The 26,181-nt window shown below is 42.6% G+C and overlaps 1 protein-coding gene across 1 annotated transcript in view; it reads right to left on the bottom strand.

Moving 5' to 3' along the window:
• Window positions 1–26,181, bottom strand: part of sli (slit guidance ligand) — a 224,519-nt gene that overhangs the window by 196,706 nt on the left and 1,632 nt on the right. The gene's annotated exons all lie outside the window — the stretch shown is intronic.

The raw sequence follows: 26,181 nt of genomic DNA on the forward strand, positions 1-26,181 counted from the left end.
TTAATTCTGGAACTCCTGCACGTGCTCTTCGCAGAGATCCGGTACAGGGAAGCTGATTTCTGGATGAAAGAGAGAGAGAGAGAGAGGTTTTGGAAATGATGGCGATTTCATGAAAATGACTGTAAAGTTTTAGATCGTCATTCTAGCGGATTCAAAGGATTCGTTCCTCGTGATAAATTTAAGGGAATGGAAGAATTGTTATGCTATATATACAGTTGGAGATATCTCAATCGCAGGGACAACTTGGAGACACGCACGCGGTTCGTGCACGGAGGCGTCGAAAATTGCCTGCGAGTCGCCAGAATGCTCGACAGGGAGAGCAGAAAGGCAGCAACTGTCGTTCATTACCAATTTGTTCCATCCTGTTGTCGAAATGGACCATTGTTCGTTATCCGCCTTCAAACAACTGGTCACCTTCCGTACATACGTACAGTATATGTATATACTTCAAAACCTACTAGTTTCCTCTTTAGCAGCTAAAACCCTTCCCCTCTAGCTCTCGAAACCATGCATACTTGATACAATTCGATAGAGAGAAATTCGTTCCGTTGGTTTATTATCTTCCAGAATTATTTGAGAAAATTTCAAAGGCTCTGGAAAAACTAATACTTTTAAAAGCAGTTTTTCTTCAAAATAAACTGCGCAAATGTCGAATGAATTAAAATAATATAAATGGAAGTAGTTAGTTAAAAATTGTCAAAGTTCAGTCATGTTTATATTTGATCTACCCTCGTATGTTGGAAGAAAGAGAAAAAACCAACGAGAAGAGGCTGTAATGATCCTAACGAGTATCTGCAATTTAGCGAGATCCTCTTTGGCCTTATTGATGAAGGAGCGAGCAGGATGGAAGAGTCTTAGTGATTTTATAAATAAAAAGTGGGAAAGCCTTGGCAGAGTTGCAGAAGGTGACTGACGGTAGGGCTGATCGGTTCGGCGAGTCTGAAAAGGCTTTTTACTCAGAAAAGACTCTCTCCCTCCCCCCTTATGCCCTCTCTCTCCTACTTTTTCTCTCCCTTTCGAAAGGTTAACGTTGCAATCTCCATCAGATTTCAGTTTCCACTCGAGCGAAGCTTGGACTCTTCGATAAAATATGAAAAAGAAACCACGGTACATCGTGCGAGATAGAAATAATAAAGAGCCGGAAAGAAACTCGTGATCCAATTAACGAGAAACTGAAGAAAGATGGATTTTCGACAAGTATATATGTATATATATATATATATATATATTTGGAATGTTCGCGACACTTTTGTCCAGAGGGAAAGAGGAGTTAGTTGATAGTGGGAGGGAGGAGGAGGGATTAAAAATTTGGGTGTATGTAGAAGAAGCCGAGGTGAGTTTAGAAGGGATCCCAGATAATAGTTTGGAGTGGTCGGTGACCATTATGGTCCCCCGGCGGGTACCAAATGAGCATTCCTTCTCGTAATTGGAGCACGGGGGGATGTAGTAGCGACGAATGGGCCCGGGCAGCTAGAGCTGGAAACGCGCTGAAGAGGAAAGGGAGGAAAACGAGGGATCCCAAAGCACTCTTGGATCGTCTGAGTGCTTTGCCGGAGAGCCAAGAAGAGATACTCTCAGTTTTTATCTTCCTCAGGGTTTCATCTCCCTTCAGGCGCCATCTTCTTCTTTATTCCGTTTCCCCCAACTCCCCTACCCCTTTTCGTTTTCTTCCACCAGCTTCTTCCTCCATCCTAATTAATTCATTTTATCTCGTGCTCCTTCTCCTCGTCATTTCACCCAGAGCTTTTCTTTCATTTCTCTATTCATGGATATATGTATATGTACTATGTACGTATGTATATAAACTATATATTCTTCTCTCTGGACCATCTGGTACTTCCGCAACTTCCGATACGTTCCGGACGTTGTCGTCCCGTCTCTGCAGAAGCTTAACGCAAGACCTTGCAAACCGGCCGAGGACCGTAAATTCCACGTGAGCCATAGGTGGAAATTTCACGGGAAAATTACCGTCGCCCCTGATGCAACTACCCAGAATGCACCGACCACACGGAATTTCCTTCCAGGACGCCTTTACCATGCCGAACTTGCTGGAACTGGCGGCGAGCAACGCTTTCAACCGGCACTTTATGCCTGCTTGTAGCGATCTTTTCAATTTAACCTTACCCCCGACCTCCAGGAATTAAGTTTCCACTGGCTGGAAAATAAAGAGGAAAGTACTCCTGCAAACGATAAAATCCTCCAGGAAAAAACCCTGCCTATGTAAAATACCGATACGGCGGTAAAAGGAGGGAATAATTTTCTACTATAAATTGAAAAAGCAAAATCGACGAGGCGGCAGGTGAAAATTGCTAATGAAGTGAAACAAAGCAACGATCATTAATTTGGAGGTACATGTTGAATATGCTTGGTCAGGAGCATCAATAGAGTCGACTGTTCCTTTCGTAAATCAGCAATTAGCAGTAATTCACTTGAGCAAACGTCACGGTTGTTATGTTTCAAGAAAAGCTAAACCTTTGGATTGTTATTTATAGTCACTTAAGAATTCCATTGAGGATCAGTATTGGTCATTTTTGTTCCGATCTCTCAATTGATTTACCTGTAGGTATATTTTACACTCGTTGATATTTTTTTATAGAGTTCGATCTGAGATCGATAGAGAGGACCAGTGTGAAGTTAGCACCCCAAATTTTTAAAAATGGAAAAAGTCAAACAGTTCTAGTAGTACCCGGACAAGTTCTACAGTTCCTTGGTATTTTTTAAAAAAGTTCTGCAGATTGAACTCGAAAAACTAAAAAAAGATGATTTTGGGTGCCAGCTTCACTTTTTCCAATATTCAAACGCTTATATCCTTTAAACTAAAAGTCCTATCGATAAAAACTAATTTACATAGTTATGGAACTTTTTGGGGTGCCATCGGACGTCTAGTTAAAAATCGAAAATTAAAAAATTTTTTTTTTATTTTTTTAATATTTTAAACATTTTTTTGAAAACTAAAAAAAAATTTATTTTAATTTTCGATTTTTAACCAGAGTTCCGATGGCACCCCACAGATTTCTATAACTATGTCTATTAGTTTTTATCGATAGGACTTTTAGTTTAAAGGATGTAAGCGTTTGAATATTAGAAAAAGTGAAGCTGACACCCCAAATCATCTTTTTATATATAGTTTTTCGAGTTCAATCTGCAGAACTTTTTTGAAAAATAGCAAGCAACTGTAGAACTTGTCCGGGCGCTACCAGATCTGTTTGATTTTTTTCCATTTTTAAAAATTTGGGGTGCTAACTTCAAACTGATCATATAGAGGTAATTTCCACTGTAGCTCATCAACAATAAACGTCCATATTGGACACTTTTAGACTCATCATTGCTTATTTTTTCAGAGTCCAATTGGGAATTGCAGCAGTGATGATTTTTACCGTGGCTCGTGAAGGAACTTAGGTTTTAGAGATTTTTACTCAAGTATGGATAAAGGACCGTCGTTGTTCCGCAAGCAGCAATGTCCTCGGCTCTCGGCTAGAACTTCTTAGCACCTTCCACGCGACAACGGCCTCCTTTTGGACGTTGGCGAGCGTAAAGACAACTCGTAAAACCAGCCAGGCAGCCTTGCACAAGCCAAAATGGCTTCGTATGCGTTTCTTTACGTCCCTCGACTCGCTCAGAAGCGACTTTTCAGGGGAAACTTTACGCCATCCGACACGTGTTCTTATAACTTCGACTTTTGCCAAGATGTTTTTTATTTCTCCCCTATATATATATAACAAATAAAAGATCCGGAACCGCTCAAGTCGAAAGAGTCCCTCGCACATCCCTCTCTCAGGAAAGTAATTACCGTCTGATCCAAATGCAGAATGACGGTTGGCACTTTTGGATTTACGACCCAGTAATTTCTCTTACGTACAAATCGAATTTCCTTGACGCACCTGAGACGATCGATAAAGCGTTCCGTTCCGCAGTCACTGGGAAATTTCTTCTCCTGCGCTAAATTATAATAGTCCAAAAAACGTAGGATTTTTATGGACGCTGGGACCTTTGACTGGTTTATTCTTAGGTAATCGCGCAGGATTCCTGTAGGATGTAATGGCGGAAGATCCTGAAAGACCGCACACATCGAGCGATAGAAGCAGGCAGTAATTCACACAGAGACTGGATCGTTTTGCGGAAACAAGCAAGAACCATGGGTGTATATAAGAGAGGCAAGTTTGTCTCTCACGTATACAACGAGATTCCCCGGCAGCATTACCTGTCACTCACGAAATCCTCTCTTCTCGCAACCCTAATAACCTCCAGCAGAGCTTTTATAGGCCAAAATTTCAATCGACGATACGTCACCGTTATTATACGCGCGACTATATATATATATATATATATATATATATACGTGGTATCTCCAAATCTAAATATTATTCCCGGTGGTTCTGCAGAAAAGGTCCCTGGAAAAACTGGTTTGCATCGAATGGAGTAAGGCCAGCCATCCAGGAGCAGCGAGAGCTCTTTTCAACATAATCCACACAGAAGTAATTTAACGACAGCTAGCGCACCAGCTGTATTTACAATTTCAATGGATCATAAACAGCAGTTCTCGCAATTACCAGCCGCAGAGCGCGTACAATAGGCGGAAGTTTAGCTCGCGCTTAAATTCTGAAACGCAGTAAATACGAGTGAACTTTAGGTACGCCACAAATCAGCCTTTACGAGAGTCGATGGACCTTTCTCGGATGCCCCGATCACTTCCTAACGCTATATTGCCCGGTACTACCAAGCCAGCTAGCATTCGCGCAAGAAATAGCTTTCCTGAAATTGGATCTTGCGGCCACTTGCTAATAGACGCTCTGTTCATCGTGGAACCAACCGACGCAACGCGACCATTGCAGCCATTAGAGGCTAAAAACCAATGGACGACTTTCGAATCACAGCCAGCCTCCGAGAGAGCTTTTCATTTTTAACACTCGACTTTCTCTTGTCCGTTGTACATCGCCAACCTTTCATTCGAGGACCTTGCGCGTGGACCGGAAACTGAGATTTGGAAGGATATTAAAAAAATAGTACACGAGGCAAGGAGGGGTGGGGGCAGTTGGAGGAACAAAAGGTTGACTCGATCCTCTGATTTACGATTTCTGGTGATGCGGAAGGGTCGTAATTTTAGTGCCAAGCACCGGCAGGTGGGGCTGGGGGAAACTATATATATATATATATATATATCGAGTGGCGTTTGAGGCTGGAAAGTGTGGAAGATGCTATACGAACGTAACAATCTCGCCGGCTCTATCTGAAAAAATCGCTGCAAACGGGAGGCAATGTTTTCCGCAACTTTCTTTTGCAATCTTTGACGACAACGTAACGACGTCGTTAACGTTGGCGAGCCACAAATACGCGACGCTTCTTAACTGGCTCTCGCACTTTGCCAATAACCATCCAATAGTCTCGTGCTCAACCGGAAAATGCGAACTCGTAAGTCACTCGGAGATATATAAAACTCGCAAGCTCCGCGAGCTAATCGCTTATTAAAGCATGGAGGGAAAAGCAACAAAAGTTTGGCGATAAAATTCAATCGTTATAGAAATCCAACGAGCGTAGTTTATTTCGAAGGAACGATTATCCGGCAAGAAATTAACTCGAGCCATAACTTAATTCCTCCCACCGCGTGATTAATGGGGAATTATTGTTAATGGAAATTCCGAGGCTGGGATTAAGATCGGGAGAGACTCCGAGGCAAAACGACCGCGAGGTTCGAGTTGATCTTCGGCTTTGAGGTCGTCCGTGGATCCTCGCCAGTGGACTGGCAAGAAACTCTGAAACTTTAAACGCTGCCATATCGAAAGCTCAGATATGAAATCCGTTGAGCGTAAAGCCGATAGCGAGTTTCGAGTTACAATGTCGCGTAAGTTCCACTTTTGTATGTTCGCCAAACATCCGGGAAACATCTTTAGGTGAGCATTAACATTCTTGCTTTAATGCCTTCGACGCGTATCGATTTACACGGACCATTTACAAGGTGATCTAGCAGAAGGGACCTGAATAAACGCCTCGATCGTAGATTAAAAACTGGATGTTACCGCGTTACGAAATGGTCCCTCGTGAAAAGAAACCGTATAGAAGAATATGGATGCTGGAAAATATCGAGACTGTGTAAACGAGTGGTCGAGGAGAAAAACTCGCGATCGATGGTAATGACAGATTTTATTACCATATACAGAGTTCTACAACTATATATATATATACGAGTGTGAAGAAGATTATTGTTTAAGAATGATCCTTGTAAATCGTTAGTTATATATATATTAAACAATGGATTTGCAGTATCCGACGAAGGCCAGAGGTGTAAGGCGAGAGTATCGATGCGTGAATATACGTCCAGCGTCGACGCTTCTGTTTCAAAGCCTGCTCGTAGCAGCTGACTTCAAAGCGACTTGGAAATTAATTATTACTATCGCTTCGCGTGTCCCAGACGACTCTACGTGCGTGCGCGGAACCTGTGGAAGGGTGAGGGGGTGCACCGGAAAGAGAGGAGTGACAGAGAGAGAGAGAGAGAAGAGGGGGGATATATATAGAGGAACTCGCGATCTCAAAGCGAGCGGCTCATTAGTTGTCGAACAACGTTCTCCAAGTTCCCCTGGCCATTCAACTATATTCCGATACCTCAACGATCGATCGATCCGTGTATTCTTCCTCAAAGAAATCATTCTCTCTCTCTCTCGTTTGTTTATTACTAGACTGCTCATAACCTCATCCCGGAAACTCTATCCAATTTACTCCTTTTTCATCATCGATCTTAAACGAAAGACACAAAGATGGTGTCTCCTGACAAAACTCTTTCGATTGTTCAATTAGAAAAGATAGGATTGTAGAGGATTGTTGAAGGAGCAAAAGTTTTCGTTGGACGACAATAAAGTTTCGAGAGGGGAAATTAGCTAAAGGGGTTAACGAAACGTTAATTGCAATGGTTGATTTAATAACCGTGTTTACAGTGCAATAAAGTCAGACGCGAAACACCGGCAGATAAATTTATCCCGAGCTGGTTGGCATGCAAATATCTCCCAGCGAAGTTGCTCGTCGATTCGCGAAATGAGAGAGGCGTAGGCCTTTCTCCTCCGATGTGCCAAGAAATATTTCTCCACGAGTCGTTCATCGTCGATTTAATGCTCGACTCCAAGAAACTCGAAATATTCCATCGCAATGATCATCAAGCCCATCAAAACGTTATTTAGTTCCCATCAAACGTATTAAATATTACGCGTGAAACGTGCGAAGCCTTTTCAGAAATATTTCCACGCTTCTCTCTCTCTCTCTCTATCTATATATATATATATATAGGAGCGTGAAAATACTGCGCTCGTTTTTCTATTTTTATATATACAAAGTATAACGAATTCGTGCTTAATTAAGAAAATCTTTTTCGGATAATTAGCATACACAGCCATGTTTTTGTTTCTCAGGAGAAGGGCGTCGAGGGCGTAGAACGAAGGACGTCCAAACATTTATTTTTCCTCGGATAATTTGTCGCGTTAATTAAGCGTGTAACGAGGAGTCGGCAGCTTCTTTTTGGCAGATTTCAACGGAGACGCGTCGCAGTGTCATTAGCCCATCAACGGGACTCTGTGTCTTACATCGGAGTGAAAATGACTAGGTGCCCATGGGGACAAGGGAAAAGGAAGCGTTCTCACTCGTAAATCAAGCAAAAGATCCAAGAAACGAGTTTGAACCTTCCATTTCGATGTTAACGCCGACCCATTAAAATCCAGCCACTAATTTATTCATCCATCGCATTTATCATTTTGCTATTTAGCGAGATTTCCACGATCGAAACGAGTCTTGATATAATTATACCCACTGGGCCGTATTAATCGTGCCTCCTCGGGTGTTTTCGAAATCGCCCGAAAATCGCCCCTCGAAATCTTTGATGCCCGAGGAACTCTCCTCGTGATGAATGCTACGGCATAAAAATCCTTTTATATTCGTGTTACACGTTTACGGGTGAAGGAGCATTTTTACGCCAGTTTCAGCTTTTAATTGTTTCTGTCTTGCCGTCTGAGAGGGACCGAGGCAGGATCTTCCGGTGGGGGATCGAGGGTAACATTGATTCCGGTGAGGGGGGAGCGAGTCTGGAAGACTGATGAAACGGACGGTGCGAGTGAAAAATTAGGGTAGTCCGGGTATTTCTTGCGACTGAAACGCGGTTAACGCCAGCAGCTATTTGCCTCTCGACGATCCACCCTGCTATAGCCCTCTCGTAATTAGTTTGTCCGACCCAGCCGAGAAAGACGCGAAACAAAATGCAACCAGAGCCATTTAGGGCCTCTGCCAACCATGTTTTTTAGAAATCTCCCGCTTGTTTCCATGGACAAATGTAACGAGGAGCGCGCGGCACACCGAAACTCTTTCTTCCGAAGAAACGGTCAGGGTGCGTACGAGGGACCTTCTAATAATGCAACGTCGTATACACGTGTATATATATACATTGCAGGCATGAACTGGGAGAAGATGAAGTCATTAAGTATGTGCGCGTGCAAAGTGTACGTCTGTGCTGCTTTATAATAGAAATTTGAAAGGATCGAGGCCATTAATTCGAGACAGTATTCGCCGGATGAGATTTATACTGGCCACGGTTGACGGCTGAATATACATCACGCGAGGATGAAAGAGGAATGGGTTATGGGTTCATTTTCCAGTATCGCGTAGCTCAAGTTATGGGGTACCATATGCGTAATTTATATCCCCGAATGCTCCCCCCCCCCCCCCTCCTCTCTTTGAATAACCCTGCGGAAGGTCTTGCAGTCGAGCCAGGCGTTTTCGAATTGGCCACTATTGCGCGCTGGACAAAATTTCACTTCCAGATAAATAAGGGACACGCTAAATTGATTTATCCCGTCCACTATGTTTGCCCCAACGAATGGCTTCTGCTGGATTTCCTGCTCGCTAAATTCCGTCGTTTTATTATATTTTGATCGCCTCGCCTCGATCCCATTCGGCCAATTTGATTTATCACGAATTTTATAAGAATTCATTAGCTCCGACCGTGCACTGCTGCTTCGATTAAATTCATCAATTTATTCGATAAGCGTGTAATCATATCAGATAATTGTATAAATTAATACAGCGATATCTCTCGTAGCGGCCGGCTAATTATTCAAATAAACGTTGACAAAGTTTCGTCGTTAAAGCGCTTGATTACAATGGAGTTAATTAACTAATGTCGAGTGCCAACGGTGACTTATGATGATGAGGTTTTTTTCTAAGAATTTCGTCAAGACGAAGGAGTTGCCGGAAATGTTGAGGAGGAATGGAAGACGGAGTGTATATGACATGGTGCGCAGAGTTAAAAAAAGAGGAGGAAGACTGCGGGGTTTACAGGAGTGGGTTAAGGGGATATGGAGGATAAAGGAATTACACGAGGTACGTGATACGAAACCTTAATTACCAGGAGCGCGCGTTACGGGTGATTATTTTTTAATTGCCACCGGTTTAAAGAACGGGATTCGCATGCAGCGGTGCGTGCGTTGCGTGCATGTTTGATCTTTATTCGATGCTGAACAGCCGCAACTACCAAAGTTGAGAAGGAGTCACTCGACTTCCTTCGGAGGGGAACAAAACGCGACTCAAAAATTCTACGCCCCTTTATGGATATTAGATGGCTGATAAAACGGTACGCTCCTCGACATCAAAATTTTCCATCTAACGTCGTATTTCTCTTTTACAAATCTGCTTAAATTTATGCGTAAATACAGAGAGAAGGAGAGAGGGAGGGTGGGGGGAGCAAAAGTTCCTATTCATCGAAGGAAATTGGGAGTTAAATCGAGCGAGAAATAAATTTGTGGGTGTAGTTTATGGTGGTGAAAGGTGAAGTTTCAGCATCCCTTTCGACGATTCATTTGTCTCGTTGTTAATTCGATTTTGAAGACACAGCGGGCGTCCGCGTCAAAATGTAATTGCGCCGGTAAATCAGGAACGAGTATGTCGGAGGTGGGGGGAGGGAAGAACTGGGATGAGTCTCCAGTCGAAAAATTAAAGTCTGATTTTGTGACTAAAATGCAGCAGGAGAGAATTGACGCGAAATCAGGCCATATTTTTAGTAGTAAAAAAAGAAAGTACGCTTTTAAGGTTTGAAATGAAAATGCAAGATAAAATCTGTATAGCTCTTTTATTCCGAATACGCAAAAACTGATGTAAAATCAGATTTAAAATGTTGGAGACTCCGAGAAGGTTTTGTGTCGGCTCGAGTTAAACGTATTCTAGCGACTGTAACTGATCGCTGTAACATTTTTCAACGAGAGGGTCGAAGAAAATATTGGCATCACCATTTTAATCCTAATAGTTTACCGCAGCACAAAGCAATTTTTAATGGCGTAAATATTTAAGGAATAATCCAAGATGAAAATTCAAGATAAAATCTATAATACAGTTGGTTTCTCATGAATTTCAAAAATTTAATTACAGTTAAAATCTTGGAGACTCCTAAAAGATTTTGCGTCGAGAAAATTGTTCAACATGGGTCGAGAAGAAAATCTCGTCGTTTCGACGTAAAAAATCTAATTCTATAAATGAGCTTTAACGATGCAAATATTTAAAGGGAAATTATTGGCCGCTGCGATGATCGCAAACTTCCAGTGCTCCTTATCGTATCCTGTGCCATGGGGCACCTGCCAATATTTCTACACTCGATGAAAAGAAGTTTGATTACGCGCTCCGTAACTCTGACGAAGCTGCGCGTTCTTATATATAGAAAGCCATCGAACAACCGGTCAGTCCCGGTACCAACGCTGCGCAGAGCACCTCTCGATCAAGCTTTGCCATACTAGAATATTCCATTTCTTCGAGAGTGAAAATAGATTAATGAGCAACAAAACATCTTACCGCCATAATAAATCTGAAAAATTACTAATAACGCGCTTTACGATCGTTCGGAAAAATTCATTAGTTTATTAAGTCACGTTGGAACGTTTTACGTTGTCGTAAAAGCGATTTTGCCGTGGAGAACCGATGAAGCAAATAGTTCAAAAATCGATATAGCTAAAGCCTCGATTGGAATTTACTGCCTATGCGACAGGAATTATATTTATTTTTCAATTTTTGGGGCAAAGAGAGAAACCGATAAAAAGCGAAATAGCGAATATTCCGGTTGACCCTTTTGAGTTTTCGAAGCGCGTTGTTTATTCCATCCCGGTGGATTTAGGTTAGCAATGATCGTTTCCGGCCGAGCGGACCCTACGAAAAGACGAAATTTATCGATTCGCACTAGCCGCTTCCGATTCGTTCCAGCCAGGATCCGGGATTCGTGCTGCTTGACAGATCGTAACTCGCCGATTCTACGACCTCCCCCCATAGGACGTCTTGCAGAAACACGAAACACCCCATCGAGTTCTCGTAAACATCGTTGATAGCTGGTCCATTTTTGGATCTCCGCGTTCTCCAGTTTTAAAGAAATATATGCGCAACACTGAATACCAAAAACCATTGCGTCATACGTTTCCTGAAAAATATATACAAGGGAAAATTCCATAAAAGCTGTTTGTAGGATTCAGAGCCAGCCTATATATATATATATAGCTAAGCTATATAGAAATGAAAATAACCTATTTATAAAAGATTATAATCGTTCGTTTTCTACTTAAGAGCGATGAGATGAAATCGCATCAAGAGAATCGTAAAATCTCATTTAACGCGTGAAACAATTTCGCGAGAGCCGACTCTCGTTGTTGGCTAAAGTTTGCCAGAGTCCAGGTCTATCCCGAGGGGGAATCGTTGAGAATCAGAAATGTAAGTGACGCGTGTACATCCACGTAAATCTCAAGTTTATTTCGCGAGTAGCAACGTTGCGACGGCAAAACTCAAATGTCAAGTTTTGTCGTGACGGGTAAATTCGTTAAGAGAACTCGTAATAAGGTTGGACCAAAGTTTTCCTAGGCTGCTTTTGCTCCCAGCTCATCCATCCAATCCCAGAGACGTTTGCCCGTGCTAGGAAAAACGTGTTTAGCGTGTACGATAATTTTCGACCGAGCCTGAACGAGGGTAAATCAGTGGCTTGTATATATGTGTGTGTGTGTGTGTGTGTGTGCGTGAGAGAGAGAAAGAAAAATCGAGCACAGATAGGGAAGAGAATGTTTGAAATTAAGGAGTTTAAGAATGGAAAGTAAAGTTGGCATTGTGGAAAGTTTTAACAAGTGTTGTGGGAGAGGTCTCGGAGAGAGAGAGCAAAGTGGAAGGAACGAGCGATTCGTGGATCTCGCCAGAGTGCAGCGATAACCAAGGTTATTCCATAGTAAAGCTGGCGTAGATCTTGGATCTCACGAATCCCGGATCTCGAGGCGAGTGTTACCAGCTGGTATAACTCGCCGTTGGCGATAAATCTCTGTTTCGGTGCGAGTGGATCAAGCGAGAGCAATTACAGCTGCCGGTGGTAGTAAAATCGGCGTGCAGGTGGCGCTACGATCGCGCGAGGACTACCCGACCCCCTTAACGGTCAACTTACTCCGGTAATAAACTTAATCGTGCTCGCATTGCACACCGCACAACCGATCCCAGCCGCAATCTCCCCCACGAAACTTGGATTCCCCTAGAGTCCGAGGAGTTCCCCTATATATATATATATATATATATATGTGTGACATCGCCTCATCCAATTCCTCTTAAGAATTAATAAATCGATCCAACATGGACTTGACGTTTTATAACGCTTAACAGTCTCCAGCACGATGCACATTCTCCTGGAGAGACAATTATCCAACCACTATATAGTTATAACTATGCTATACATAGACTGACATGTATTTATTGGATAATAGTGCTAATTGGACATTGCTTTGCTTGTAATCCTGCACGAGGAAGACTGTGAAACAGTTTCGAAAGTAGAATGTTGCCGATAAACGTATATATTAGTTTTGTTGAAAATCTCTGGAAAAGCAGCGTCCGGTTTCGTATGGATAATGATCTGGCAGTATATCAGTCTCACCCACGCAATCCATATCTCGATGATCGCTATCGTATTGTATATATATACAGTTAGAATAGTAAATAAGGGACATTCGTAGATAGCTCTATGAGTCAGCGTCTGATACAGCGACAATTACAAAGACCCTTCGTGATTGACGAGTGAAAGAAGAATTTTTCGTCGCGCAAGATTCGTTGGATATCTGAAAATCTATCGCAAATTATCCCTTGGTTAAAGTTTCAATCGTCTTGTTTATTCGTCCTATACGACAACTTTCTCTATTTGTAATATCGATTTCGATTGTTGGCGACCCTATTGATTCAGCTTTGGCAGTTTCAATTTAGTAGGTAGCTAGAGTTTCTCGTGCAGTCAGAGGTGAAAGCGTTTCGAACGAGGCGAGGGAATTTTCGAGACGGAAGAGATGATTCAGTGTGTGCGATGCGATGGCACGCTGCTAAAATTTCCGTTCAGGTATTCGGTTTGGCAGTGGAAAATAATTTAGTGCCAGCAGATGTTTAGGAGTTCATGAGCACAGCGAAATTCCACGCGGAGGGAGACCTTTCGGGCGATTTCGCGAGGAAAGCGAAAATAATAGCAAATTCGTGTTGTCGATATTCGATATCCGCGAGCGCTTTCAACCTCACGGCTGTTCCTCCTCGTAGATCTTGCGGAGAGCCTGGAATATCCCTCTTTTGGCCACTTGACAATTTTATTACCGCTAAAGCCGAGAATCGAATCGGCCGAATAAAGGAGCTCGATTGCAAATAAAAAATTGATCAAATCGATTCTCTCGATTTCATTTGGAATTTCAGCGAGGAGTTTCGAGGGGGTAGCTCTCGAGGCTCCAACGAAATTCTCGTTTCATTTGGATAGAAAAGATCGTCTCGTTAGGGGATGGTAATTTTCCGGAGGAAATAATATCCGGAATGGGGTAGCAGGAGACCCTGATAAGGCTCGGGGCTTGCCTATTGCGGAGAGCACGAGCTGGAAAAAAGTAGCCGCGAGAAAAATATTCTTCATGGCGAAACGTAATGGTTAGAGTAGACAGAGCACGAGGAATTTTAATGCACCGTTGATGCTTTCGCTGAACCACCTAGAAAGAAGGGGGACAGAGATAAAGAAGAAAATATCCTTTCTCTTACTTATTCCATTACTAAATCTCTTTTCTCCCATCTCTTCACTTTTTTCCACTGCTGCCTTCCTCTCATTATCATCCCCCCACCCTCCTCCTCCCCTCGGCCCATATATGTGTGTACGTCTTCTAAAAATATTCCTCCCACCATGAATTAATACGATAAGACCGTTGCAACTACAGATTTGAATTCTTTGATTTTTTCCACCCCTGTTTTACATTTCGTCTCTCCGGCTTGAAAAAAAAAAAAAAAAGAGAGAACTGTCGTTGAGCGCAGAGTTTTTTGCCAACATCCTCGATTCTTCCGATTCTCGCTTTTTTCCTCCATTCGTGCCTGACAGTTTCCGCCTTCCCGTACTTTTTGGCCCTGCTCGTGAAAGCTAATAATAACAGCTTCGGAGCCGAACTGGTTTCGAGATCGCTGAGAACGGGCGAAAAAGAAAAGGAAGAAAATAGACTGCACCGAGAGCGAGCGAAGAAAACGAAGAAATTGAGAATGGAAGGAATAAAGAGCGAGTACAGTGGAGGGAAAAAACCCCTAGAGTAGAGGGGGAAAATGGAGAAAAGTCATTTTTGTCATTTCGTCTCGTTCCCTTACATTAAGAGACGAAGCGAGAGGCAGGGTGAAATATGACCATGCAACGAAGAACGATAAGAGCGAAGAATTAGAGGCAGCCAAGGTTTTCGTCCGTCATAACTTAATCCGGCCTCGCGACAAACTTCTTTAAGAGCTATTTGGCGTTTCGAAATCCTCTTAATATCCAATCCAATGAGAAAGAGGAAAAAATCATACAATTTACTATACACGTAACGCATATTAGGCTGCAAACAATCGTTCTTCTCCTTGCAGGATTTTTCATCCAAAGGCCGGAATCAAAGACATATGCAATTCTTGTAAAATAAAAAAATAAATTTTCCAACGATGAAACATATAGGACTCGAGTTGTTTGACTATAGAACTTTTCGCCATCACCTTTAAGGTCACCCGAAGAATACTAATTTTCTATCATTTCAGCTCGATAACCTTCGTTATTGCTTGTAAAAGTATCAAATTTTCTGTCAACCAATCAGGACCGCATCGTTCGATGCTACACCAAACAAAATATAAAATATTCAAATCTTAAAGGCGAAGTCAGCTATACTTTGTTTATTTTCAGAAGAAGAAGAAGATTCACGCAGTGTCGTATACTTAGATGAAAGTTTATATTGGCCGCAGAAGTTTGGAGCTTGTTAACGATAAAGACCTTCGAAACGCATTGGATTCTCGTTTGGGACGGTGGGAAATCTTGAGAAGTGATAAAGGAGACGAGAGTGAGGGAGTTTCGTAAATATTCGTGCTTGGTTCCCGAGTGACTCCGAGGTTCTGCAGAGCGCACAGAGCTTTTAGCTTGGTAACCCTTCTCGAAAATGTTGCAAGTGCCGAAAAGCTGTTCTGGCGCGTGAGTAAGATTTATGTTCGCGGCAGAAAATAAGTGTATGCGCGGGAAGGGCGTTAAAGTATCATCGGAGAGATAGAACTGGTTGGCCAAGAAGAGACCTCGCGAACTTAATGGGAGGGCGGAGGATGGAATTTTGGCTGCCTGAGGAAGATGGACGTATTTGCTGAAGAAGGAGAAAAGCAGGTTTTGCTGCGAGAGCAGGATGGAAGAGAGTCTCTTTATGCGGGGAAAGGATGATGGAAGAAGTTTAGCCGGAGAAAGAAGTTTAGAAGGGCGAAGGCTGCTGGGGGAGGGGGGAGGAGGAAGAGTAGGTGGGGAGAAAAAAAGTGGGTCGAGCGAGAAAAGATGAACAAACAGAGTGCATTCGTATATCCCTGGCGTCTGTCAAAACAAGTGATGGTGCTTCGTAAGAGACCTTTGTGGTTAGGGACCCACACGACTCTCAACTGCTTTTCTTCTTCTTCTTCTTCTTCTTCATCTTCATCTACTTTCACCACTTCTTGCTTCTTTCCCTCCATTACTAGCTCGCAATTTTGCAGCCAGCCAAATATATCCACCGGAAATCTGCTTAATATTTCAAGAAGATAATATTATATAATTAGAATTGCCAACTTGATCCGTTATCAGCATATGAACAATAAATGATCTGCATTTGTACCTATACTCCGCAACGTATATTATATTCTCGTCCAGCTTCACTGCAAAACATCGGCTCGGCATTATTCCTCAGTATTATTCCCGTTGCATTTGCATAATACCGTTATCAGGTCAGTGAAGATAGAATACTGATATCCACTACAACCTAAAACGAAGTTTTTTCTCCGCGACCGAATTTCAGTAGAACAAAAGTATTGTGCGCGGCTTATATAATAATGCCATTACCATGCATGCTAATGTAGTTTATTAATTAGCGAGCGTAATGATTAATTTATAGCAAGCCACAGTCTATTTAATCCCAACTGATGTGTCCATCAATAAATTATTATCTAGCTCTCAATGCGCACGTATATCCATGTTCGATTCGATTGCTCGATCGATCCACTATATCAACCAAGTTTTTAATAACATCCTCGACAAATGTATCGGTCATCAGTTTTTTCGCCAGTCCCAGATACTATAGCTCCCACCGGCATTTGTCAGCCAGAGAAAAAACTGGACAAGAGAATTTTGATTTTATGCAACGTTATATCGTACGTATATATATACCGTGAGGGAGAAAAATTCCAGCGACCTCTCTCCCGTCCGGCGAGGCTCGAGCATTGCAATAATGCGAGGTTAGTAGCAGTACCTCAATCTTTATTTCGGAATTTTACAATGGCCCCGAGTTTTTTTGCCCACCTCCCCCCGGAGTAACCATGTATTTCGGCATGAAAATGCCTCTCGCTGCAGCGGCAACGTAACAGCTTTTTTGCCAAGACGAGATAGAGACGAGGAGATTCGGGGTTTGTGTTTTCCCGCAGCCTGTATTTACAAACCGTCGTCGTCTCCAATGTAGATTTTTCCATCCTACAACCAGAACACAAAGACATTACCTTTATACGACGTTTATATTACGCGGTTTTGCACTTCTCCGCTTTTCGGACAATACAGCAGGGTAGCTCGAGTTTTACGCCCTATTTTTCTCCCCCTTCCATATCCGATCCCCGTGTTCCAAGAGTCAACACAGAAGACATTTCCTGCGAAAAGGACCGAAGAGAGTGGAAAGAGATCGTTTCCCATATTTTTCCCATTCCACTTCGACAAAGGTGTCACTCGTCGAGCAGTGAATTTATACATGCACACACACACACGAATCTTCTATTAATAAAATTACTGTAATATTCTTTTTCATCGTTATAGTATTTTTTGCTTCCGTATGAGTATTTTCATATTTCTTGCTATTAAATATCTATTTATATATATATATATATATATAATACATCGGTTGGTGTCGTTCCAGACTGCTGCCATAAAGTACAAATCGAACATAAAGAATATTACGATTTTAATAATTTCGTCGCGGAAAAAATTCACGAGAGGCACGATTTAAAGTTTTTTTTTATTAAAACACTTTGCAATATGCAACGTAAAAGATGGTTGCCCTCGTTTTTCCCTTTTCCCTTCAACAAAAGCGTCACGAGTATTAGTAAGAATCATAATACACAGCAGGAATCGTCGATTAACAAAATCGTAGTAACCTTTTTCTCCATCGTTAGCATTTCTCGCTTACGTCTCGGTATATTTTCCTGCATCTCGGGAATAAAGCAAGAATCTTGCAGTTTTAATAGTTTCACCACGAAATTCACAAGAGGCATGGTTTAAGTTTCATATTGGAACGCCTCGTAACTCGCGCAAGGTACAGGGCCGTTGCTCACATTTTCCCATTCCACTCCAACAAAGACGTCAGGAGTGTTAGTACGAATGATAAAACACGAATGGTCGATTAAGAAAATCATTGCAACATTTTTCTTCGTTCCTAGCATTATTTCTCTCCCTTTACTCTCAGTATTTCCCCTCTTCTCCTTGGGATTAAAGCAACGCAATTATGATTTTAATTTCACCACGAAATTCACGAAAGGTATACGTCTTGGGTTTCTCGTTGGATCACCCTGTAGCCCGTAGCTCGCAGGAATCTCTGTCATGCGGGAATGTGGAGAGTGTAACAGGAACGTAAATAACGGAGCGGAAGGTACGAGCAGTGGTGGTAAGGGGGAGGGAGAGGGATGAAACGCTCGAGCGGGACGACGACGAGTTACATGGGAGCAGTTTTTAACACGCGCGCCGACACGATTTTTATTCCGTTTCGTGTTCACCACAGTAGAGAGCCACGCGTCCAGAATTCGCAAAACCAAAGACCAAACGCAAAACACCTGAGCGAAACTCTTCTCTTCGCTCCTCCTCGACACGATTTTACGTCGCCTCGAAAAAAATAAAAGCTTTTCTCTTTACGAGTCAAGTTCTCACAATAAGATCTCGATCCTTGTGTGCCTCGACGCGGAGATTTATGTCTCGCGTTCTTATAATTTATCTCCCAAAATTACTGAAAAATTATCGAAGAGATCACGAGTGATCGGAGATAAGCAAAGTGCACGAAGTAAGTTTATAGTTTTTATTTTCTCTCATATACGATGCAAGGAGGAAGGGATGAAATGCACGAGTGCGTGCATGAAGCGGTCTTTAACGCGAGAGAGCCGACACGATTTTTCTTCCGTTTCGTGTTTTGCCGCCACAGAGCCACGCGTCCATCCAGAACCCACATTACTAGAGCCCAACCGCAAAACATCTGAGAAGCCATTCCTTTTTTTATTCCTCCACCGACTTTTATGTCTCATTCTACCAGCGATGTTTTCTCTCTTTATCCAAGCCAAGCCCTGAGAAGATCTGGATTCTTACCTCATCGGCTTAATCTCGAATCTTGAATTACTATATGACATTTTTTAGCTGACTTTGGATGACTGGAGACTGATATAGGTGGGATAAAAACTTGGTAACAGAATTAATTTCAGAATTTTTAATTATTTATTTTCGCAATTAATATATTTTTTGACAAGAGGGGATGTTGTAAACCACCGAAGAAAAAATAATAAGCGATTGCAGGGTTGGATGTACCACCTTGGCAAGTTTTTAAGTATTCCACAAAATGAACTAAGGGGGGGAGGCAATACTTTGGTCGGTGAAGAATACACTCAAGCCACGCAACTGCGTCGAAAAGGCCGTTGCGGGTCCAGAAATTTATTGCACCGCGACTTTACACGTTTTGTCTCATCCCCCTTGACAGGTCCCAACATCCAACAAGACTCGTCGCGGCGGCGATTATTTCTGCCCCCGTCGGCCAACGCATTCGCGCCATTTCTCCCAAACGTAGCGTCTGATTTGTCCATCGTGTTCATCTCACTCGTACGAATGATTTACACCGCGAAATAGACATTTTGATTTCGTTCCTGCTTCATCCATCAATCAGAATAAATCAGAATTGATAGAAACATCCGATAACTTCCTGAAACCAATGGATAAATAATGATTTAGGAATGGCTGTTTTGAGGCACTCGGAGACTTGATGGATTGTCATAATTAAAAATACAGAATTTTCGGTGGTCATTCATCACTTTTTTTACGTCTATGCGACGTGGACAAACAAGACGAGGAGCGGTCAAAGTATATGGGAGTATATTATAGCGAAGGGGATGAGTGGAGAGAGAGGGAGGGGGGGGGGGGGGGAGGATTTGGAGGCGGCAACCCAATAGTCGGAAAGACATAAAACCATTTTCCATGGAAGGTGAGACGCTCGACCTACGTCGTTGTCGATTAACTCGTCCGATAATCCTCGTGGCAAAAGCGGCTGCTGCGGCCAGTTTGGGGCGGCGTCACTTTCAACAGGTCCTATACCCAAGACGGCAACCCGAAAAAGGTAGCCGCTTACAAAAGCTTCCCAACCGAACCACAAAAAGAGACCAACGCGTAATCCTCTGTCACTGTAAATTCACTCTCCAGACAAAACTGCGTCAAAACACGCGTTTCGTTCAACGACTATAGTGGATCGACTGCGAAATTCAATCGACGAATCAAGTTCGTTCATTCGCGACTGCAGACAAAATTTTCAAGCACCGGGGAAGAGTTATATGCTTGCGTAAAAATATTAAAAGAGTTGCTGAAGAATCTGGCTAGGTTTTGTAGCGCGGAATGCAATCTGCACGTATCCATTCGCAATTTGAAGAAGAATCTTTTATAATCGTGTAGATGAACTGGGAAACTAAGAATTGAATAAATGTTTCGTACGAATATGATCAGTTTTTTTTTAATATTTAATAATTATTATTTTCCAGACTGTAGAAGAGTGAAAATTCCGCGCACTTGCTCCCGATGATTAATCTTCGTCTGAACTTTCATTTCTTTGTACAATTCTCGTGTACCCAATTTGGCACGTCACACCTGATTTCATTTTCTGTCGGTGGACTTTCTACTTTTTCGTTTCAGAAAATGCAAAAATATTCTTTTTCTTGCACCCAGCAACCTTTGACGTGAATAATAAAAGTAACGAAGATAAAGGAACTATGATTTTCGAGCAGTTCTTCTCACGTCCCCATATTCTCAATTCTCTAATTTAAAGTTGTAAAAATTTTATATGCAAAAAAATCTATGAAATTCCAGGTGCCCATTGTCCGACCTTCAAATGACCTTACGAGAACAAACCAATCGCATCATCTCACGCTGCTTACCGAGTTTAACAAGTTTTGCAAGAAACGGATTACCTTAAAACGTTCTTTTTTCCAGATATTTAAGTTTCGAGCTAAAAGATTCACCTTTTGCACGTACACGCGTCCACACTCCGTATTTCGAGGAGTGGTAAGAAAATTGCATTAGTTATATATACGTACGTGCACTGTCCGCGGGTTGCAAGGTGAAATTTTAAAGTTTATCGTTGCGGCTAGTATAGCACGGTCGAATTATTGGCTGAAAAAAAATCCCATCAACGCTTCTTAGGTACCAACACAGTCGTAAGTTTCCTCCCTCCACCGTGTTTCAACGTTAAGCTCGTATCGATTGAAATCCGAGGCGTGAAAAATTAATGGAAAAATTGTTCGTTGAAGTTACAGCTCTAGCAAATTTATCGGCGAAACAGATTCATGAATGAATTTTAATGTAATTATTTCCGCGACGCGGTAATTTAAAGTTAGCTGATAAACGATTCCGTGTTACGGGAGGATAATTTAAAAAATTCATCAAAAGTTTGCCGGCCACAGCTGCAATTAAATTACGTATGCAGTAGAGAAGCGTTGGGCGATGGCCGCATTACTCGAAATCACTACGAAATGTTGGCGCTCCGTCAGACCTCGTTTTTCTTTTCCTATAACATTTTCCACTTTGTAGCTTATTAATAATGTAGTCGCGCGTACATCCGGTGCCGGTTTTTATTTGGCTTTATCTGTCGAAAGATGCGAGTTGTGTTTTGATAGCGAAAGAAAAAAAGAAGGATAAAAAGGAGGGAGAGACTAGCGTGATTCGTGACTACCGTCTAAAAGCATGAATAATAGTTTTGGTTCGCCGAATATTTTAATCAGAAAGGGCCACAAGGGAACGGACCGAGTCACGATGTCCACATAAATTAGCCCTTTGAAAGAATTAATGGTTCTTCTTGACAAGGAGGTGCGCGAGTCAAACAAAGAAGGGAAAATTCAAAAGATCGCCGCGCATTTTTCCACGTTTGCTCGGCTTCTCCAGTTTTTCGAAAATGGCACCGTGCTGAGAGCCAAATTGTCCGATATAGTCCTACCGGTCCCTCGCCAGCAGGACTCGGAAATTAATTTCGAGGGCAGGTAGGAGGCAGGAAGACTCACGGCACGTGACCGAGCATCCACCGTCGACATTTGTCGATTTTCGGAATATTATTTGCCCGATGCACCCGGTAGCCTCTCTTCGCGTGTTTATATGCTAGGACACGTTTTCCAAATTCGTCCAGGACGAGTTCCATCTGCTTTTCCTCCGTGCGGCTGCCGTTGATTTACGATTGTCTCTCTCTCTCTCTCTCTCTCTCTTCATGACCCTCGAAAGGAACGATCGAAATGAGCGAATAAATTCGTGCCAGCCAGTGCATCGCATTTTTCGATGGAGAAGTTATCATTATCGAAAGACGACGATCGACGGATTTTCGAGGGACGAAGAGGAGAGAGAGAGAGAGGGGGGGGGGGGGGAGCGAGGTTATGGTCCGGTGGTAATCTGACGCGCGTATAATCCGAGGACAATGCGGGGCTTGTAAAGGGAGATTTGTTGACAACGGGGCGTTGAGTCGTTTGGTAAACCGTCGGTAAGCTTTGATTCTGATTTACCGACTATATCAGCCACCGCAAACCGCATCTTCCTTGTCTCCTTATTGGGTTAATACCGTGCATAATCCGCGATTAGTCTCCCGAGTGATTATAGTCGACCCACGAACCACGCTGATTCGACAAAACTCGGGAATTTCTCATTGGCCGAGATAATATAGTCTCCTCGATTTCTAATAAAGATTAATTATTTTTTGTACGGGTACTGCATGGGTTTATTGGGATTTTATCGGGTGGTCTTGGCACACGACCGAGGAGCTTTCGATTGGAGAGTACAATGAAGGAGGCAGTTTATAAGTGGTGCCGGCCACGAGAAGGCGTCACGGCCGTACTAATTACGATATATCTCGATCGGTCTGGCCTGTAATTGACCATAATTGTTGTAGGAACTGTGATTAATTGTTCCGAGTCGATATCCGTGCTGCCTCTCCTTATAGCCGGTTACGCACGACAGGCCACTGTGTCATTATAAATAATCATTCTAATCATCCCACACAGGCACGTTGTAACGAAACGGCGTGTTTGATGATGCATTCGAGTTGTACTGAAGAGCAGTTATACTTGAAGCATATCGTATAGGTAAACACCCCGAGTCACCTATAGCTCGAGAAGGTGACGAAAATTGATATAATAATGGGTTGAGATTGGACGGTGTCTCGGACGTTCTAGAAACTAAGACGTTCGAGCAATATTTATGTATTTGCGAATAGTGATCCGTTCTTGCTTGATGAATTCACATGTTACCGTTTATGCTACCAGAGTTAAGCATCAGTGGGCGCGGTTGGTATAAACTTTGGACTACCATAGGAAGAACACCGTACGCTTAGCGATGTATCAGCGAATTGTATTTCAATTTGTGCAAAATGGTCAAATGTAAAGAGTAAAAACAGAGAGAAGTCCAGAAGAGGCAAATGTTGTATACACAATAGTGAAAAAACATTTTCTTCATTGCAGCACCACTGTCCATACCGATATACATTAATTTGAATCTTGAAGATTCAAAACCACCGAGATGATGCTGAAAATACAAACTAAGAACCGAACGTTATCTCCGGAAGGAATTTAATGAATATTACCATGCACCCAAACATTTAAAAAATCCACCTTTTTTCACACCTTCTTCCACTACAGAAGCCAAAGAGTCAGCAACGCGCGATGAGACAAGGTAATGTGCAAGGTAAATAGTTGATGCGCTTCGACAAAGTTAGGTTAGCTGGAGATGGGTATAAATTTTGAAATCGAACCAGGTACCGGTGGCTGCGAATTTCTAGATACGTGCCCGTCCCAGTGAGCGAACTTTTGTGTGTACGTACCTAAATTAAGCGCTACGTGAGGGAGATGCGAGCGAGAGCCACGGTGAAATATTCCCGTATCCTCTCTCCACTCTACGAATCTCCCACCCCGGAATCCCGGAGTCACGCAAATAGCGGGGTGCACGTTTTCCAAACGCGCGAGGCACTCCGGCTTTTGCCGGAAAGCAAAACTGCGCTGGGACTCATCGATGATTTTCTCCTCTCGCTATTGGAAGGTCGAAGCTGCGAGCGCTTCGGCCTGGGAGCTAACAAAAACATCTTGCGTAAATACAACACTGGGGGGGGAGTAGTGACTTACAGCACCAGTTTCATAACACTGCTTTGTTTACTAGCTACCGAAAGTTTGCAGCAAGTACGAGCTGGTTCTTGGTAGAGACGCAAAGTGGTAGGGCGAGCGAGAGCTGCTACTCTCCTCGAATCTAGTAATGGACTGGCTGAGCGATAAAGCCAAATGAATTTCAATGGGATTTAATTAAAGCGGTGAATCGACGAAATCATAAAGCGCCGCGTGATTTGTGGAAAAATTGTTCCGACGGAGAGATTAAAGCGAGAGATTGAAAGTGAACAGACTGGTGTGGGAAAGGATGAAGAGCACTACACGCAAACTCGCGTATCGCTATAATTCGACGGAACTTAATTTCTAAAGACCTTTGCTGCATTGTTTTTTGTCTCTGTGTGTATATGTGTAATAAAGAGAGAGAGAGAGAGAGAGAGAGGGAAAGGAACGTGATGTGTGAAATCGGGGAAGATACGTGCTCGGTGCCATTCGGATTCCTCCAGTGCAACTCGATGCCTCTGCTGCATAGCTGCTCGCGAGCCGTGAAACTACCAGCTACCGTGAACTACATTTCACACAGATCTATTGTATTGACCGAGCTGCGCAAATGTACTCGTATATACTACACCAAGACACCATTTGCTATGCATTTGTCACTCTATTCAATAATCCGATAGCACCATTCAAAGAGAAAAATCACTGCATATAATTAAATCGTTTAAGATTTTCCGTTGCTCTTTAACGAGCACTCGAACGTTACTACTCGATAAAGTAGTCAAACAAATCCGAGCCAATATTTGAGATGACTCTCGAGAAGTTTCGGCTACCGGACAGTTTTAGTTTCACCATAGAAGAACACGTGACACGCACGTTTAGTGGTTGTATCCACAATAAAGTACGAGGGTACTTATAATTTTTCGATTACGTTACGTAAACAACGGCAAGCTAAACATTGGAGGGTTCGAGTGCTTCGGCAAAGCCCCTTCGCGCGCGTTCGCTGTTTTCTCAAGTAACATTTGCGTCTGTAAAATGACGCCCTACATTTTCTTGCACACGCACACAGCGAAACACGCCAGCTCGCTACGCAACGCAGTTTGCTGTATCGGTCGAACGTGTTTAGACCGTTGAATCACACGTGTTATTCATGATACGAATTAATTAGCTTGTTACTCCTTCTTTCCACAAACTCAGATTTCACTCTGATCGCACGAATCATGGTCAGTGTTGCCAGTAACGAGAGGAGAAAAATTCTTTGTGTACTCTTTAGAATTCCCCTAGGCGTTGGATATTTTTCTTAACCCTGTGTGCACGCGCCGTGTCACTGTGACCGCAAAATTTTATTCAAACGATACGCGATTTTGTTTTGGCTGTAAAAGAGCAATTTCTGGTAACTCTGGTTTTATGGGATCATTTTGACCCTATTGCATGCACTTTAAGATACGTTACGGATTAGAGTGAACAGTAATAAAGATTTTACATTAAACAAATAAGCCATTTAATTACTCAGGAATTTTGTTGAAAAAAACAAATGAGCAGAAATAGCACCGATAATTCACGGTCTTAGATAAGCTTATTGACAATTGTGGAGTTGTATATGTAATAAGTTATATACCATATAAGAGAAAATGGACAAACTCGTAACTCGGGCAGCTCGGGCCGTAAACAATTCAATGAAACGAGAGTTTTCGAATATTTTTATATTCCAAGGTATTTTGCACGCGTATACTAGTGGAACGACTGCATAAATTTTCGTTGCAGGTAGGATCCATTCAGAAGTTTTCCCGAGAATAATAATCCGACGAGGTAAATCGTTCGTGAGAGCGACGTTGAAGAGCCGTGAAGATGTTTTCGGGCGATTGAATAGATACAAGTGGGGGAGTGAAATCGGGGATTCTAGCATAACTGGAAGAGTTATTGCAATGGCCATCCGGAATTATCGCTCGTAAATCTAATGGCTTCATTAAAGCCCTTAACCACGAAAGATTGGAAAAAGCATATCAGAGCGATGGAGAAACGCAGCCGCTCCGGTACTAATGGTGCTGCTTCGAGAAGTTTGTCGGGAGATTAAAAAATTTGCTGTCGTCGTGTTTCTAGCGTTGTAAAACACGAGAATGCCGATGGAAAAAAATGTAGATGGTCTTGACTGTAAGAGGAAAATCTGGCCCTTCGGCCTCTCGTTATCTTCGCATCGCATTTCGGCGGCAACAAACAGGTAGAGCCAGTGTCTCTCAACCGCAAAACACACGAGAGGTCCGATTGAAATCGTCCGACGATCGCGAGGAGGTTCCACCGCAAAAAAAATCGGGCGATGAATCAACGGCCGGACTCTCGGGGATT

The sequence above is a fragment of the Prorops nasuta genome, unplaced genomic scaffold (assembly GCF_024137725.1).
Source record: "Prorops nasuta isolate Cenicafe-Biocafe unplaced genomic scaffold, Cenicafe_Pnas_1.2 PNAS00004, whole genome shotgun sequence".
In the NCBI taxonomy this organism is placed as follows: domain Eukaryota; kingdom Metazoa; phylum Arthropoda; class Insecta; order Hymenoptera; family Bethylidae; genus Prorops; species Prorops nasuta.